Here is an 18,958-nt window from a genome sequence, read left to right on the forward strand (position 1 = left end):
AGAATGTGTAGGAAGTTGTTAAACTAGGGAATGGCAGAGCAAGAATTTAAACTTTTACCGTCAACACGTAGTACATATGAGGCTTTTTTTCAGACGGTAGGTGCTCAGCAAATGTTTATTAAATAAATATAAACCATGCCCATTATGAGTCACGGTGAGTTCAGTGATGCCCATCACTTGGCGTGTATGTGCGGACACACCCTTAGGAAAGGGATCTAGATGCCTAGCTTTAATATATCCCTTTAAAGAAATAAATTTCCACCGCTCCACACTGTAGGTTCAGAGATGAATATTTGTCTTGCTCAATGCTCTATTTCCTGAGCCTAAAACAGAAACTGGTACAAAGTACTCAATAAATGACTAAGTAAATTAACTCTATGTTAGGGAATCATCCCGTACCCAGCTCTAACAGAAAAAGTAACCACATTTTGCTTCTACACAGAACAGCACAAATAAAATCCACAGATAAAACAACTTACATAAGCTGTAACTTCCTCCTTCTTCAATATCCTTAAAAGAACCAAGCAAAACTGAGTAACCCAGTGTGCAGGCGGACTCCCTCCCAGGAAGGCGGCCCCGGCCAGCACCTGGGAACTTAGATTTCGGGGGGGTTCCCACCACCATTGGTCACTGGCTTATGCTAAACACCAGCTTTCCTTCTGGGCGTCTGGGATTTGGCCGCGTGCCACCTAGGGAATACCCCCCACAACCAGCCCCCAGTAGGATCCACGGCCCCGAGTCTCTAAGGAGCTTTGCTGTCCGGGAACATGTCACCAGTGCTGGGGGGTGACAGGCATCCTGAGTGGCTCCACTGAGAGGTGTTCTGGGGAGCTGGCGCCTGGGGCCCCTAGACCTCTCCGCATGTGCCTCTGCTGACTTTGCTGGGTTCTTTGCCCAAAATAAATCAAAGCCATGAGTCCTCCTAATGAATCTTCAAACCTGGGGGTGGTCTTGGCTACCCCCATCCACCTAGCAAAGCAAGGTGACCATTGACTCTTGCCAGCTTTCCCTCCCTTGAACACAGAAGTGCCTACACCATTGTTTTCTACAAAAAGGTGCCTGTTACCAGCACTCACTCTCACCAGCTTGGCGTCTAGGACAACTGTATACCACCGACAGCACGCATTACCTTCTATCTCTTTCCATGCGGTTGTGCCTCTCCCTCCGCTTGGACCTGCCCCGTGGGGGCCCGCTCTGCCTCTGCTCCCCGAGGGCGGCCTGGGGCGACTCCACCGACGGCCAAGCACCCTGCGCTGCTGTGGAGCCTTCACCCACATTCCGGAGCTCTCCAAGGGTTCTTCCTTCTATGTTTGTGTCCAACTGACGTATCCTACTCCGACTCCTCTTATTTATTGCTTGTTTACATAGCGCTTCTTCTTTGCAAAAGAAGGAAAAAGCGGTATTTTAATTTTTTGATTCTTCTAAACTTACCCTCGTGAATGCCGAATATATTTTTCGGTATTTTTGATCCAAGATATAAACATCAATGGGTAAGGAGCACACAGAACCAAACAAGAAGCACTCCAAAATTCCATAGAAACATCCGGCACAAGGCTCTAGGTTTCAAACTATACAACGGAACATAAACTAAATTAAAACACCCCAGAGGGCTTTCCTGGTGGCGCAGTGGCTGAGAGTTCGCCTGCTGATGCAGGGGACACGGGTTCATGCCGCGGTCCGGGAAGATCCCACATGCCGCGGAGCGGCTGGGCCCGTGAGCCATGGCCACTGAGCCTGCGCGTCCGGAGCCTGTGTTCCGCAACGGGAGAGGCCACAACAGTGAGAGGCCCACGTACCGCAAATAAAAAGCACCCCAGGTATTATGTAATCAATACAGCTTATACAGCAATACAATCAAAAGTCCCCCTTTTAAATCAAGACCCATTTTAACTGTCATCTAGGAATAAAAAAACCAAGAAGTTGTTTCATTTTTCTGATATTCAGAAGGGGGAAAAAAAAACAAACCTAGAAATATTTTCTCCAAAAGATTTTCTTGTTATGCAATTATTCTCAGATGACAACTGATATTCTAACTGCAATGCTCAGAAGAGGACAGAACCTAAGTGGTTTAGGATTAAACACGCCCTCACCTTACAAGTGAGATTCCCCCCACAAAAGGAGTCATCACGTCATAGCTTTGACCTGTGCTACAGAAATATGTCAAATTTCTATCACAGTACAGCAGGCGTCTAAGAAGTACCTGTGGTGATGTGCATTCCCGAGGTACCGTACAAAGCCAAACCCTCTACGATGAAAGAATCACTTAACACACATTTCAGAATGGTGATAACTTTGCAAAAGACATAGAGAGGAATTCACAAGTATTGGTAATATTTTGGTTCTTCAGCTGAGTAGTCAGTACAGGGACTATTTTAATTTTAACCTTTATACCTTACAAATGCTAACATATACTTTCACGAGCAATGTCATAAGAACAATGGAAAATTAATCACTGGCGTGGGAGAAAGAAGGAGAGCTCTATCCCTACCCTTTGTCAGCTCTTGAAAAGCTGAGTGTAAGCTGTGTTATTGTTGGATAACTCGAAAAACAATGTTTTCCAGGAAAAACGGATTGAGGGTTAACGTCAGGGGTAAGCAAAGTTTGCCTTCAGAAATTTCTTTCTTTCTAAGACTGTCTGTATCACCTTATGGCCTCTTGCTCCCAACTCAATCCTTTGCCCATCTGCAGATGGTCCCCTAAAGCTCTGAGCGGATTTCAGACTCCTGCCTCACTCATGAAGTATGAAATAAGAGTGAAAAAAAACAAAACCCTAAATTTGCTGTCAGTTAACGAAAATGTACCTAAGTCTATCATGTTTCTGTTTAAGGAGGTTACTGTTAGGAAAAAGCAGCCCGTAAACTCAACGTTTCCAGGCCAAGTATAAAGGTGATGTTCAAAATTTGCAAGGATGTTCCAAGTGAGGTGACTGGGCAGAGGGACAGAAGGATTCCTAAGATGCAAGCAGGCTTCCGAGATCCTTTCATTTGTTTATAAACCACCTCTCTCGCCTCCCCCACCCGTGGCCAAAAAGAAAAGGGGGGCAGAGACATCAGGCAGGAGGAGAAAGCACCTGCCAGCTTCTGTTTTATCGCTTACCTCCTACTTTAATCCGAACCTGCTCAGGCAAAGCTTTGTTTCTACTACCCAAAGTCTGTTTAGTGGATTCAATTTACTTCTGATGACAGAAAGTGCTCTCGGCAATCCAATATCCTGATGCTTGGCAGCTTCAAGTACAGAACGTGAGTTACTACGACTCTGGAAAACAATGAAGCAACAGGAACGTTATCAACAGGTGACAATCTCCTCTCTACGCACAAATAAAATGCACTTTAATAGAAGTAACGTCAAAGTTATTCACATGAACTTGAAGAACTTTAGGTGCACTAAGGATTTTTAAATATCCCCGAACCACATAAATACTCTCGATTTTAACAAGTTATCGAGCTCAATGAAAGACAAAAACATCCTTGGGACCTAACTAAAATACAATTTATCCATTTAACACAAAAGAGCAAAGCTTCGCAAATCATTTTCCCTACTGTGTTTGTGAAAGATTAGAATTTCCACTAGTAGAGCAACTATTTGCAGTTAACAGAGGGTATGTAAATTGAAGAGCAGTAGTTGCAGCAGCTGTTTTATTTTTCACTCATGTTCTACATTTGTTTTGTTGCTGATGAAGTGGAACACTCATTAATCCGGATGGATGGCGAATAAGAGTTACCAAACTGCCAAGACAAAAGAAACCCAGAAACACATGAAGAGTATGTGGCAGGTAAGTTTCCTGAAACACCACAATCGCTATCACACTCTAATGGCTAACATTTGATTTTCTGGATAGGAACTCGAATCTGTTACCATGAATGCCCCCCATCATGGAAGTCTCTACAAAACAATTATCAGCTAGTGTCGTAGGGGACAAGTTCAAACTTTCTTCCTCACATTGGAAGGTGTGGCTGTGTGTCATCTTTTAGTTACACCTCCCTTCCCATTACACTTCTGACACCAATCTCTGTGTTTTTTTGGCCATCCTCCAAAATCTGACGACTATGGGCAAAATGGGGAAAACTACAGGGTGGGGACAGACAGAAAGCTGAGGAGACACCCTAGCAGACAGGCTACTCCTCTCCGATAGTTGTTGCTGCGAGATCACTTATGGGCTGGCAGTCTGGCTGAAGGATGAAGCTGCATTTTACACTCAAAGCCTCACAACATGACGTCTGTCCTCCCAGGGGATGCATCTGTGCAAGATCAGGTCAGCCTCAAGCTGAGTCAACAGAGGGGGAAGCAGAGGTCTCTCCTGACATTTAGGTGGGTGATTTGGGGACAAAACCTTTGTTCCTCAGGAACACGTGTGCACTTATCTCAACTCATCTCTCTTCCACATGCAGACGCAGAGCGCACAACGCAAAGGTAATGCTGCAGGCTGTGTACTTAATATCTGCTTGCTGTGCCTGCACAGAGCACACAAACTTTCAGCTCAGCCTCCACACCCACTGAGGTCTGCTCCCTGTTAAGATGCAAGCTGCAGTGAGGCCGCTGGCCTCTGCAGAAAACCCGGGTCTACATCCAGACCGAGGCTGGTGCTTCTCTGCACAGGACCCTGGTCTACACCCGGACCCAGGCTAGTGCCTCCCTGCAGAGGCCCCTGGTTCCACCCGGATACAGGCCGCTGGCCTCTGCTGAGGACCCTGGTCTACACCCAGACCCACGATGGTGCTTCTCTGCAAGGACCCTGGTCTATACCCGCACACAGCCTGCTGCTTCTCTGCACAGGACCCTGGTCTACACCCTGATCCAGCCGGGCCCGCTCCCTGGGGGATGCACCCACTTGTTGAGCGCCATGCCAGGCTCGGGGGGATCCGCACCGCGCGGGGCTGGCGGGGGCTCGGCTGCTATGCTGTTGAAGCCGTCCTCCAGGCGGACGCGCACCGCCCACTTGGCCCGCACCTCGGTCGCGCCCTCCACGTTCTCCTTGTCGGCGCCGTCGGGCGACTTGGGCCGGGGTGCGCAGCCGCCCGGCCCGTCGGCGCCCGGCGTCCTCTCGGTGGCGCGGGGCGCGCCCGCCTCGCTCAGCAGCATCATGCGCAGCTCCTGGAAGTCGATGTGGCCCAGGCACTGGTTGGCGCCCGCGAAGCCACCATCGGCCAGCGCAGGCGGCACAGCACCGGGTACACGGGCGGCGCGACCCCGCCGCCGCGCCCACGGCCGCAGCGAAGCCCCCCGCCGCTTCGCCCGGCGCCGCCGCCGCCAGGAAGCAAGAGTTGACGCGCGTCTCGAGCTCGCCGTCGGACGCCGCCGCCTCCATGTGCGAGTAGACGATGTGCTGCAGCTGCATGTACTCGATCTCCGTCATCTCCACAAGGCTCAGCTCGCTGGTCATGAAACTCAGCCCCGCCTCGCCGAGCGCCGCGTCCGCGCCCTCGGGGCCCGCCGGCCCGCCCGCCTGCGGCGGCTCCTGCTGCCCGGGGCCCGACATGCCTGCGCCAAAGGCGTGTGGCGCGCGGGCGGGCCGGCTGGGCCAGGCCGGGTGGTCGGGTACGCACAAAACGACGGCCGCGGCGGGGCTGCGCCGCCCGCCCGCAATGGCGGACCCTCCCCGGCCCCACCACGCCCCGCCCCGCCCCGCCCCTCCCGGAGGCCCCACCCCGAAGGCGGGCCACACCCACCGCCCGCCCCGCCCCCGCCGCGGCGCCCCTTCCCGAGCTGCGCGCCCATGTTGGGGACGCGGGGTTCTGGTGGCGGGGGCGCGGCGCGCGGGTCCAGGCCGTCCAAGTCCAGTGCCTGAGGGCCCAGACCACCCGGGTCGAGTGTCCGCAGGGCCGGGCCGCCCGGATCCCAATGTCCAAGGGGCCAAACGCCCGAGTCCAGTGTCCGAGGGTCAGACACACCTGGGTCGAGTGTCCGCGGGGCCGCCCGGGGCCTGGCCGGGTATCAGGGCGCATGCAAGAGACACCTCTCTAGGTAACGCTTCACCACCAGTCCACGTATCCACGGGGTGCCCTGCGGTCCCCCCCTTCTCGGGACACGAGGCCTGCAGTAAGCCCGAACAGTAGACAGGTGAGACAGCGGCCCCAAATACAGGTGTGACAAGGCAGGCTGTACGTAGGTGAAAACTCAGGCAGGTAAATCAATACACGTGGTGCACGGTTCCTCCTACAACCGGCAGGGCTCGTGTAATCAATGCACTGGACAAACACTGGCCACTGATGAGCTGGAATGCACGTGCCATGTGGGTTCATCCTTTTAAAGTGCGCTCTTCAGTGGTAGTGTGTTCACATGCCATCACCACAACCAGTTTTCGAACATTTTCATCACCCCAAAGAATCCCATACCCATTAGCACTCCCTAAACACTAACCTTCTTTTTGTCCCTATGGGTTTGCCGACCCTGGGTACGTCCTATAAATGGTATCATAGAATACGTGGTCTTTAGAAGAATTAGTTTTGCAGGCTCAAAATGATGACTGTACCCACCTCTCACCCTTACCCCCATCTCAACCAGTGGCTGTTTTCTGTATGGGAACCACGTGCTTTAAAGAAAGGCCTGTGATTTAGGCACAGTTTTCTTCCATCAGGCTCTGAATCGCTCATTCTGTCAGAGCTCAGACATCTATGGAGTGCTATTCATTTCTTCTGCAGTCTCTTTTCTTTGAACAATGTAAGATCATCCTGCACTTCCCTGGAGGACCAGTGGTTAAGACTCTGTGCTTCCACTGCAGGGGGTGCAGGTTCAATCCCTGGTAGGGGAACGAATATCTCACATGCCACGTGGCACAACCAAAAAAGTTTCAAAAAAAAAGGAAAAAGACAATATATATATAAATTTGCTTTTCTTTTTGTCGACTTAATATGTCCCCAGTAGGACAATGATGGACCACTTACTCAAGAAAAGGTATCAGGTGTGGGGGGAAAAAAAAGAGCACTCTTTCTCACACCTAACATAAAAATTAGTTTCAGATCATCGAAATACCTACATTTAAAAAGAAAATTATACAACTACTAAATATATAGGATGATATCGATAAAATCTTTGAGAAGATTCTCAGCGTGACATCAACACAGACCGTAATGTGCACAGGCTCGCCCTGGGGATCTTGTTTAAAAGCAGATTCTAATTCAGCAGGCCTAGGTGGGACCCGGAATGCCACCTTTCTAAGGAGGCCCCAGCTGACGTGTGTGCAGCTGATCAGTTGACCCCACTTTGAGCAGCAAAATCACGCAGTATGGTGAAATTTACAATGTTTAAAAAAGAAAATAAAATCAAGATTATATGCGACTTGGTTTTTCGCTTATTGGAAATAAAGACCTTTGGCACCTACATTGTTTTCTGTGTTTCTTGATTTGGGCGGATTCCTTGCAGATAACAGTTTTTGAGCCCTCTTTTATTTAGACATGAAACGTGAGAATTATCTGGCTTTAGTGGGACTTATTTGATAAATAAAATGTGAAGAAAATATAAAACATGTTTTTTTCAAACTCTAAACGTGGCTCCAAGTGGTTCTGGTGTGGCCCTCCAGGGGTAGCCCTCCTTAGCTGAGGACCCTGCCAGCAGTGGGGTTAAGGTGTAGCTCAATCTAGACTCTCACGAGGTCCCTGGGACTCAGTTCATGGGAACTTGGGGTGACAGTGAAAGAGGGAGACAAGTGGACACCTCCCGCCCTTGACTGCCTCAAAGGGAAGCTAGTAATTGTTACTCTGCTCTCTCAAGTAGCGTCTATTTCAACGAAACGTAAGCGAAATAGCTGAGTTTGAAGGGATTTTCACAACTCATCAGACACCCTGAGATGACCTCTGGTCAAAGTTGGATATTCACATTAAATTTGTAAATAGGAGAAGGTCAATAATAAAAACTATTTTTAGTAGGAAAAAAGAAAGACTGTTCCAATTACATGTCAAGAAATTATACCAGGAAGTCAGGAAGAGGAAGAAAACTGGTGTCATCTGTACAGAGAGACGAGAGACTTAAAGGAAAAGGGTTAATGAAACCAAGCGGGGTGACAAACCTCGGGGCCCAGGTGGGAGGATGTGCCCCCGACACTCAGCCACGCTGAGAGCCCCACAGACGTGGGACAAGGCCAGTCACGGCGGGAGATGCCACGGGGGCTCTCAGAACCACAGGTCTGACAGACAAGAGAGGACAGGAAAGGCCTGAACCACAATTCGTAACCTCAACCTAATAAACATACAGAATTCGCCAAACACACATCCTTTCCAAATAAACACAGGATTTAAAAAAATTGACCACATAAGAGGTCACAATGGAAGTCTCAACAAGCTTTTAAAAACTACCATCTTCACTGATCAGAATGTGATAAATAAATGGGAGAAATAGACGAAATGCTGTTCTTACAAAAGAACAGTCTTATCTGCAAAACAGAAACAGACTCACAGACATAGAGAACAGACTGGTGGTTGTCAAGGGGGTGGGGGTGGGGGATTGATGGAGTGGGAGCTTGGGGTTAGCAGATGCAAACTATTACATATAGGATGGATAAACAAGGTCCTAACCCTATATAGGGTTACAGTTCCCTGTATAGCACAGGGAACTATATTCAGTATCCTGTGATAAACCATAATGGAAAAGAATATGAAAAAGAATGTATGTGTATATATATATATATATACGTGTGTGTATATATATGTGTATATACATATATATACACCTGAGTCACTTGGCTCTACAGCAGAAATTAACACAACATTGTGAATCAACTATACTTCAATAAAATAAATTTAAAATAAAAAGGACAGAATTCCTACTGCACAGGAAAGGGAGAAGTAATAGTACAGCTGCACCTGATAACTGAGGCTGGTGCGCAAGGACAAGTGGGTGCGGGGTGGCCCCCAGCCCGTCTTCAGGTGGAGGAGGGAAGACAAAGCAGGGGGGCAGCGCCACCGTCCTGCCCAATGACTGTGATGGTGACACGACACAGGAGAGGGGAGCACAGAGTGAGAGACTGCCCCACAGCCCCAGAGCCTGGCTAGGGTTCAAGGTCATGACCCCAAAATGTCACCTCACAACAACTGTGTCACCAGTGATCCTGGATTGGGGCTGGACGGGGGAAAATGGTGTAGAGGGTGTTATTGGGACATGAGGCAAAATTTGAATTAGATAAGAGTATTACAGCAATGTTAAGTGTCCTGATTTGGGCCATTGTATTCTGGTTACGTAAGATAATGTAATAGTCTTTAAAATCACAGACCGAAGTGTTTGGGTATCAAGGGGCATGGTGCCCACAGTTTACCATCAAATGGTTGAGACTGCGAGAGACAGAACAAATGGGGCAAAATGTGAACAACTGGGGGTTCTGGGTAAAGCTGGGTGGGCACACAAGGAGCTCTCAGCACTCATCTTGCAATTTTCCTGCAAGTTTAAAATTATATAAAAATTTTTAATTACCATAAATAAATACAACGAATCATCTAAATCCAGGGTTCTACAGGCACCTGTCTGGCCCGATCTCTTCAAAATCTCAGTGCCGTAATAGAAACTGTGCGGTAGGAAGGACTGCTATAGCTTAGAGACAGAAAAACGTCACTGAATGCAACACAGGAGCATGGCTGGGTGCTGGTTTGGAAAAACACGCAGCCATAAAAGTCACCTTTAGAACATCCGGGGGACATGGGAATACGGACTGGGTAGTAGATGGTATAAGACAATGACTATCGACCTTGTGAGGTGTGAAAACGGCACTGGCGTTACGTGGGCGACGCAGGCGTAAATATTTAGAGGTGACGGGTCATGACATCTGTCATTGTCTTTGAAATTGTGCTGTGCGCGTGCACGTGTGTGTTAAACATGGGAAATGTTGACGGCTCACACTAGGTGAGGGGAGGGCAGGTGTTCAGTGAACTCTGTGCTCATTAGAAAAATAAAACAAAGAGAACCACCTGCTTGCAGACTCGTTTACTCATTCTCAACTTCTCCACCTGACGCCTCCCGGGCACTGAAAACCTAGCCCGTGGGACACAGAACGTGGCTTCCGCCCCACCCCATCCTGCTCGTCCACACGTCTTCCCATCTCAGGAAACGGCGCCACCCGCCCACCTGCTCCAGCCAGACGCCCCACCGTGATCCCCACTTCCTCTGCCCAGCAGCCCTACATCCAGCACCGCGAGCCCTGGCCAGTCACAGCAGAGCGGCTGCGGCCTCTGACCAGGGTCTGTGTCTCCACTCCTGCCCACCCCCAACCTCTCCTCCTGGAGTCTAGTCTCCCTGCTGCGCAGCAGGGAGAGCCATCTTTGCAGCATGTCAACCAGACCCCACACCGGGATGGAGGTGGTCCATTCACCCTCGACCTCTTAGCCGCTTCCCTCCAGCCCACGGGGTCTCTGTCTTATTCAAGGTGCCCCCAGTGTCTGGGACACAAGCCTGGTTAGAGTCGGAACAGACCTGTGGCATGACATGTGTACTGAAATAATTTAGGAAAATCACGGAAGACTTTTGGGTATCACATCTTTCAAAATGCTCATGCAAGGAAGAGGGGGAAAGTCACTAAGGAAACAGGAAGGACACAAGGGTTTAAGCTACCTACATTCTAATTCCCCCCCAAGTTGCTACTGACGTCACTTCAGCCTGTTTCCTGATGGGTCTTGTAATCCGACCCAGAAACAATCTACAACTTCAATGTAACTAAATTTCACAAAGATTCAGGAAGCCTAAGACACATAAAACTTAATGTCCGGAAGTTTTTAACCTATTTAATCTGTGAGTAGAGATAGTGACAGTTACGTTTTTTTATTGCTGTAAACACCTTCATCATATTTGAATGAATCATAGAAATAATAGTTTACCACTATTAGGTACACACAGCCAACCAGTAAATCATTGTTTTAAATAGAAAAGCTTTATTTTTTTACAATAAACCAAGTCTATCGCTAAAAAATAATGTTAAAGAGTAACCACACTATAAATAACCAGAAATGATCCAATCAGCACAAACTGCACACAGGGATCGCTTTCAAAGGCAACTAAATATACAAGGAAAATAAGGAACTTGACCAAATTACGAAATACACAAGATGGAAATGCCCATAGGCACAGAAAAGGGAAACGGAGAAGACAAACTCTTAGCACTCAGCCCCAGGGGCCTCACTCCAGGCGACCTGGGGCGCTCGGCCGGCCGCTGCCCCAGGATCTCGATACGGAAGGCTCTTTTGCAAAAGGTTCCACGTTTACAGTGCCAGCCTCAGCTCGGTTCTCTAACCAGGCCCGTGCTGCCGTCAACGGCAGCGACTACGCGACAGCCGGGACCAGCAGCCAAACCCGGACGCTCTTCACTAAGGCCTCATCTACAGCGGCCAGCCCCCCTTCAGTGGCCCACTAAGCCCAGCTGCGCTCCCTGGAAAGTTTCCTGTTTACTTCTCCTGGGCCAGGAGCAAGGACCAGGTCCAAGTCTCTAGACCAAGGATGGACCCAAACCCTCTGAAACTGGAGGCAAAATTGTGTGTGTGTTTCTTCTGGGCAGGACATTCTTTCACTCACCTGCCCTCCAGGTGCCAAGAAAGTCACAGAAGCTAGGATTCACAGCTTTCATCCTCCAGGGGTCCCGGTTCATAAAGGACCACAGACTACCAGCCGGTTAATATCCCCAAACCTGCTCTTTTTAGGGATGATTTACATCACAACTGGAGTCTTAGACCATCTTTAACTTTTACGTATTACGTTCAGATAATACGGCCCTTGTTTCTATTTCCCCACCTGTACGCTCAGAGCTTTAGAGCAACTTTCTAAGGTAACAACAAAAGCAGGAATTCACTAGATGCTCTGTAACTGCAGGCACTGGGCCAGACACTACATTTCAGCTTCTTTACTTCCTGTGTCCCATCTACGCAGTAGGTAATATACCTATTGTATAGACGAGAGACTCAGGTGGAGAGGTAAAGAATGTGTAGGAAGTTGTTAAACTAGGGAATGGCAGAGCAAGAATTTAAACTTTTACCGTCAACACGTAGTACATATGAGGCTTTTTTTCAGACGGTAGGTGCTCAGCAAATGTTTATTAAATAAATATAAACCATGCCCATTATGATTCACGGTGAGTTCAGTGATGCCCATAACTTGGCGTGTATGTGCGGACACACCCTTAGGAAAGGGATCTAGATGCCTAGCTTTAATATATCCCTTTAAAGAAATAAATTTCCACCGCTCCACACTGTAGGTTCAGAGATGAACATTTCTCTTGATCAATGCTCTATTTCCTGAGCCTAAAACAGAAACTGGTACAAAGTACTCAATAAATGACTAAGTTAATTAACTCTATGTTAGGGAATCATCCCGTACCCAGCTATAACAGAAAAAGTAACCACCTTTTGCTTCTACACAGAACAGCACAAATAAAATCCACAGATAAAACAACTTACATAAGCTGTAACTTCCTCCTTCTTCAATATCCTTAAAAGAACCAAGCAAAACTGAGTAACCCCGTGTGCAGGCGGACTCCCTCCCAGGAAGGCGGCCCCGGCCAGCACCTGGGAACTTAGATTTCGGGGGGGTTCCCACCACCATTGGTCACTGGCTTATGCTAAACACCAGCTTTCCTTCTGGGCGTCTGGGATTTGGCCGCGTGCCACCTAGGGAATACCCCCCACAACCAGCCCCCAGTAGGATCCATGGCCCTGAGTCTCTAAGGAGCTTTGCTGTCCGGGAACATGTCACCAGTGCTGGGGGGTGACAGGCATCCTGAGTGGCTCCACTGAGAGGTGTTCTGGGGAGCTGGCGCCTGGGGCCCCTAGACCTCTCCCCATGCGCCTCTGCTGACTTTGCTGGGTTCTTTGCCCAAAATAAATCAAAGCCATGAGTCCTCCTAATGAATCATCAAACCTGGGGGTGGTCTTGGCTACCCCCATCCACCTAGCAAAGCAAGGTGACCATTGACTCTTGCCAGCTTTCCCTCCCTTGAACACAGAAGTGCCTACACCATTGTTTTCTACAAAAAGGTGCCTGTTACCAGCACTCACTCTCACCAGCTTGGCGTCTAGGACAACTGTATACCACCGACAGCACGCATTACCTTCTATCTCTTTCCATGCGGTTGTGCCTCTCCCTCCGCTGGGACCTGCCCCGTGGGGGCCCGCTCTGCCTCTGCTCCCCGAGGGCGGCCTGGGGCGACTCCACCGACGGCCAAGCACCCTGCGCTGCTGTGGAGCCTTCACCCACATTCCGGAGCTCTCCAAAGGTTCTTCCTTCTATGTTTGTGTCCAACTGACGGATCCTACTCCGACTCCTCTTATTTATTGCTTGTTTACATAGCGCTTCTTCTTTGCAAAAGAAGGAAAAAGTGGTATTTTAATTTTTTGATTCTTCTAAACTTACCCTCGTGAATGTTGAATATATTTTTTGGTATTTTCGATCCAAGATATAAACATCAATGGGTAAGGAGCACACAGAACCAAACAAGAAGCACCCCAAAATTCCATAGAAACATCCGGCACAAGGCTCTAGGTTTCAAACTATACAACGGAACATAAACTAAATTAAAACACCCCAGAGGGCTTTCCTGGTGGCGCAGTGGCTGAGAGTCCGCCTGCTGATGCAGGGGACACGGGTTCATGCCGCGGTCCGGGAAGATCCCACGTGCCGCGGAGCGGCTGGGCCCGTGAGCCATGGCCACTGAGCCTGCGCGTCCGGAGCCTGTGTTCCGCAACGGGAGAGGCCACAACAGTGAGAGGCCCACGTACCGCAAAAAAAAAACACCCCAGGTATTATGTAATCAATACAGCTTATACAGCAATACAATCAAAAGTCCCCCTTTTAAATCAAGAGCCATTTTAACTGTCATCTAGGAATAAAAAAACCAAGAAGTTGTTTGATTTTTCTGATATTCAGAAGGGGAAAAAAAAAAGAAACCTAGAAATATTTTCTCCAAAAGATTTTCTTGATATGCAATTATTCTAAGATGACAACTGATATTCTAACTGCAATGCTCAGAAGAGGACAGAACCTAAGTGGTTTAGGATTAAACACGCCCTCACCTTACAAGTGAGATTCCCCCCACAAAAGGAGTCATCACGTCATAGCTTTGACCTGTGCTACAGAAATATGTCAAATTTCTATCACAGTACAGCAGGCGTCTAAGAAGTACCTGTGGTGATGGGAATTCCCGAGGTACCGTACAAAGCCAAACCCTCTACGATGAAAGAATCACTTAACACACATTTCAGAATGGTGATAACTTTTCAAAAGACATAGAGAGGAATTCACAAGTATTGGTAATATTTTGGTTCTTCAGCTGAGTAGTCAGTACAGGGACTATTTTAATTTTAACCTTTATACCTTACAAATGCTAACATATACTTTCACTAGCAATGTCATAAGAACAATGGAAAATTAATCACTGGCGTGGGAGAAAGAAGGAGAGCTCCATCCCTACCCTGTCTTTATCAGCTCTTGAAAAGCTGAGTGTGAGCTGTGTTATTGTTGGATAACTCGAAAAAGAATATTTTCCAGGAAAAACGGATTGAGGGTTAACGTCAGGGGTAAGCAAAGTTTGCCTTCAGAAGTTTCTTTCTTTCTAAGACTTTCTGTATCACCTTATGGCCTCTTGCTCCCAACTCAATCCTTTGCCCATCTGCAGATGGTCCCCTAAAGCTCTGAGCGGATTTCAGACTCCTGCCTCACTCATGAAGTATGAAATAAGAGAAAAAAAAAAAAAACCCTAAATTTGCTGTCAGTAACGAAAATGTACCTAAGTCTATCATGTTTCTGTTTAAGGAGGTTACTGTTAAGAAAAAGCAGCCCCTAAACTCAACGTTTCCAGGCCAAGTATAAACGTGATGTTCAAAATTCGCAAGGATGTTCCAAGTGAGGTGACTGGGCAGAGGGACAGAAGGATTCCTAAGATGCAAGCAGGCTTCCGAGATCCTTTCATTTGTTTATAAACCACCTCTCTCCCCTCCCCCACCCGTGGCCAAAAAAAAAAAGGGGGGGGCAGAGACATCAGGCAGGAGGAGAGAGCAGCTGCCAGCTTCTGTTTTATCGCTTACCTCCTAATTTAATCCGAACGTGCTCAGGCAAAGCTTTGTTTCTACTACCCAAAGTCTGTTTAGTGGATTCAATTTACTTCTGATAACAGAAAGAAAATGCTCTCGGCAATCCAATATCCTGATGCTTGGTAGCTTCAAGTACAGAACGTGAGTTACTAGAACTCTGGAAAACAATGAAGCAACAGGAACGTTATCAACAGGTGACAATCTCCTCTCTACGCACAAATAAAATGCACTTTAATAGAAGTAACGTCAAAGTTATTCACATGAACTTGAAGAACTTTAGGTGCACTAAGGATTTTTAAATATCCCCGAACCACATAAATACTCTCGATTTTAACAAGTTATCGAGCTCAATGAAAGACAAAAACATCCTTGGGACCTAACTAAAATACAATTTATCCACTTAACACAAAAGAGCAAAGCTTCGCAAATCATTTTCCCTACCTGTGTTTGTGAAAGATTAGAATTTCCACTAGTAGAGCAACTATTTGCAGTTAACAGAGGGTATGTAAATTGAAGAGCAGTAGTTGCAGCAGCTGTTTTATTTTTCACTCATGTTCTACATTTGTTTTGTTGCTGATGAAGTGGAACACTCATTAATCCGGATGGATGGCGAATAAGAGTTACCAAACTGCCAAGACAAAAGAAACCCAGAAACACATGAAGAGTATGTGGCAGGTAAGTTTCCTGAAACACCACAATCACGATCACACTCTAATGGCTAACATTTGATTTTCTGGATAGGAACTCGAATCTGTTACCATGAATGCCCCCCATCATGGAAATCTCTACAAAGCAATTATCAGCTACTGTTGTAGGGGACAAGTTCAAACTTTCTTCCTCACATTGGAAGGTGTGGCTGTGTGTCATCTTTTAGTTACACCTCCCTTCCCATTACACTTCTGACACCAATCTCTGGTTTTTTTTGGCCACCCTCCAAAATCTGACGACTATGGGCAAAACGGGGAAAACTACAGGGTGGGGACAGACAGAAAGCTGAGGAGACACCCTAGCAGACAGGCTACTCCTCTCCGATAGTTGTTGCTGCGAGATCACTTATGGGCTGGCAGTCTGGCTGAAGGATGAAGCTGCATTTTACACTCAAAGCCTCACAACATGACGTCTGTCCTCCCAGGGGATGCATCTGTGCAAGATCAGGTCAGCCTCAAGCTGAGTCAACAGAGGGGGAAGCAGAGGTCTCTCCTGACATTTAGGTGGGTGATTTGGGGACAAAACCTTTGTTCCTCAGGAACACGTGTGCACTTATCTCAACTCATCTCTCTTCCACATGCAGACGCAGAGCGCACAACGCAAAGGTAATGCTGCAGGCTGTGTACTTAATATCTGCTTGCTGTGCCTGCACAGAGCACACAAACTTTCAGCTCAGCCTCCACACCCACTGAGGTCTGCTCCCTGTTAAGATGCAAGCTGCAGTGAGGCCGCTGGCCTCTGCAGAAAACCCGGGTCTACATCCAGACCGAGGCTGGTGCTTCTCTGCACAGGACCCTGGTCTACACCCGGACCCAGGCTAGTGCCTCCCTGCAGAGGCCCCTGGTTCCACCCGGATACAGGCCGCTGGCCTCTGCTGAGGACCCTGGTCTACACCCAGACCCACGATGGTGCTTCTCTGCAAGGACCCTGGTCTATACCCGCACACAGCCTGCTGCTTCTCTGCACAGGACCCTGGTCTACACCCTGATCCAGCCGGGCCCGCTCCCTGGGGGATGCACCCACTTGTTGAGCGCCATGCCAGGCTCGGGGGGATCCGCACCGCGCGGGGCTGGCGGGGGCTCGGCTGCTATGCTGTTGAAGCCGTCCTCCAGGCGGACGCGCACCGCCCACTTGGCCCGCACCTCGGTCGCGCCCTCCACGTTCTCCTTGACGCCGCCGTCGGGCGCCTTGGGCCGGGGTGCGCCGGCGCCCGGCACGTCGGCGCCCGGCGTCTTCTCGGCGGCGCGGGGCGCGCCCGCCTCGCTCAGCAGCATCATGCGCAGCTCCTGGAAGTCGATGTGGCCCAGGCACTGGTTGGCGCCCGGGAAGCCACCATCGGCCAGCGCAGGCGGCACAGCACCGGGTACACGGGCGGCGCGACCCCGCCGCCGCGCCCACGGCCGCAGCGAAGCCCCCCGCCGCTGCGCCCGGCGCCGCCGCCGCCAGGAAGCAAGAGTTGACGCGCGTCTCGAGCTCGCCGTCGGCCGCCGCCGCCTCCATGTGCGAGTAGAGGATGTGCTGCAGCTGCATGTACTCGATCTCCGTCATCTCCACAAGGCTCAGCTCCCTGGTCCTGAAACTCAGCCCCGCCTCGCCGAGCGCCGCGTCCGCGCCCTCGGGGCCCGCCGGCCCGCCCGCCTGCGGCGGCTCCTGCTGCCCGGGACCCGACATGCCTGCGCCAAAGGCGTGTGGCGCGCGGGCGGGCCGGCTGGGCCAGGCCGGGCGGTCGGGTACGCACAAACCGCCGCCCGCCCGCAATGGCGGACCCTCCCCGGCCCCTCCCCGCCCCGCCCGGAGGCCACACCCCGAGGGCGGGCCACACTCACCGCCCGCCCCGCCCCCGCCGCGGCGCCCCTTCCCGAGCTGCGCGCCCATGTTGGGGGCGCGGGGTTCTGGTGGCGGGGGCGTGGCGCGCGGGTCCAGGCCGTCCAAGTCCAGTGCCTGAGGGGCCAGACCACCCGGGTCGAGTGTCCGCAGGGCCGGGCCGCCCGGATCCCAATGTCCAAGGGGCCAAACGCCCGAGTCCAGTGTCCGAGGGTCAGACACACCTGGGTCGAGTGTCCGCGGGGCCGCCCGGGGCCTGGCCGGGTATCAGGGCGCATGCAAGAGACACCTCTCTAGGTAACGCTTCACCACCAGTCCACGTATCCACGGGGTGCCCTGCGGTCCCCCCCTTCTCGGGACACGAGGCCTGCAGTAAGCCCGAACAGTAGACAGGTGAGACAGCGGCCCCAAATACAGGTGTGACAAGGCAGGCTGTACGTAGGTGAAAACTCAGGCAGGTAAATCAATACACGTGGTGCACGGTTCCTCCTACAACCGGCAGGGCTCGTGTAATCAATGCACTGGACAAACACTGGCCACTGATGAGCTGGAATGCACGTGCCATGTGGGTTCATGCTTTTAAAGTGCGCTCTTCAGTGGTAGTGTGTTCACATGCCATCACCACAACCAGTTTTCGAACATTTTCATCACCCCAAAGAATCCCATACCCATTAGCACTCCCTAAACACTAACCTTCTTTTTGTCCCTATGGGTTTGCCGACCCTGGGTACGTCCTATAAATGGTATCATAGAATACGTGGTCTTTAGAAGAATTCGTTTTGCAGGCTCAAAATGATGACTGTACCCACCTCTCACCCTTACCCCCATCTCAACCAGTGGCTGTTTTCTGTATGGGAACCACGTGCTTTAAAGAAAGGCCTGTGATTTAGGCACAGTTTTCTTCCATCAGGCTCTGAATCGCTCATTCTGTCAGAGCTCAGATATCTATGGAGTGCTATTCATTTCTTCTGCAGTCTCTTTTCTTTGAACAATGTAAGATCATCCTGCACTTCCCTGGAGGACCAGTGGTTAAGACTCCGTGCTTCCACTGCAGGGGGTGCAGGTTCAATCCTTGGTAGGGGAACGAAGATCTCACATGCCACGTGGCACAACCAAAAAACTTTCAAAAAAAAAAAAGGAAAAAGACAAAATATATATAAATTTGCTTTTCTTTTTGTCGACTTAATATGTCCCCAGCAGGATAATGATGGACCACTTACTCAAGAAAAGGTATCAGGTGTGTGGGGGGGAAAAAGAGCACTTTTTCTCACACCTAACATAAAAATTAGTTTCAGATCATCGAAATACCTACATTTAAAAAGAAAATTATACAACTACTATATATATAGGATGATATCGATAAAATCTTTGAGAAGATTCTCAGCGTGACATCAACACATACCGTAATGTGCACAGGCTCGCCCTGGGGATCTTGT

The 18,958-nt window shown here is 49.6% G+C and overlaps 2 pseudogenes across 2 annotated transcripts; both read right to left on the minus strand.

Annotated features, from left to right (window-relative positions):
• Positions 1-1,125: 1,125 nt before the first annotated feature.
• LOC307053247 (transcription factor-like 5 protein) lies at positions 1,126-5,476 on the minus strand (annotated as a pseudogene). Its single transcript has 4 exons — positions 4,829-5,476; positions 3,540-3,725; positions 3,097-3,247; positions 1,126-1,376 (listed from the first exon to the last, which is right to left on the minus strand). The product of its transcript is annotated as a transcription factor-like 5 protein (transcript).
• A 7,532-nt stretch (positions 5,477-13,008) lies between these two features.
• On the minus strand, positions 13,009-17,369 carry LOC307053245 (transcription factor-like 5 protein; annotated as a pseudogene). Its single transcript has 4 exons — positions 16,722-17,369; positions 15,432-15,618; positions 14,985-15,147; positions 13,009-13,259 (listed from the first exon to the last, which is right to left on the minus strand). The product of its transcript is annotated as a transcription factor-like 5 protein (transcript).
• Between the last annotated feature and the right edge of the window lie 1,589 nt (positions 17,370-18,958).

Source organism: Hyperoodon ampullatus (assembly GCF_949752795.1).
Source record: "Hyperoodon ampullatus genome assembly, chromosome: 5".
Classification (NCBI taxonomy): domain Eukaryota; kingdom Metazoa; phylum Chordata; class Mammalia; order Artiodactyla; family Ziphiidae; genus Hyperoodon; species Hyperoodon ampullatus.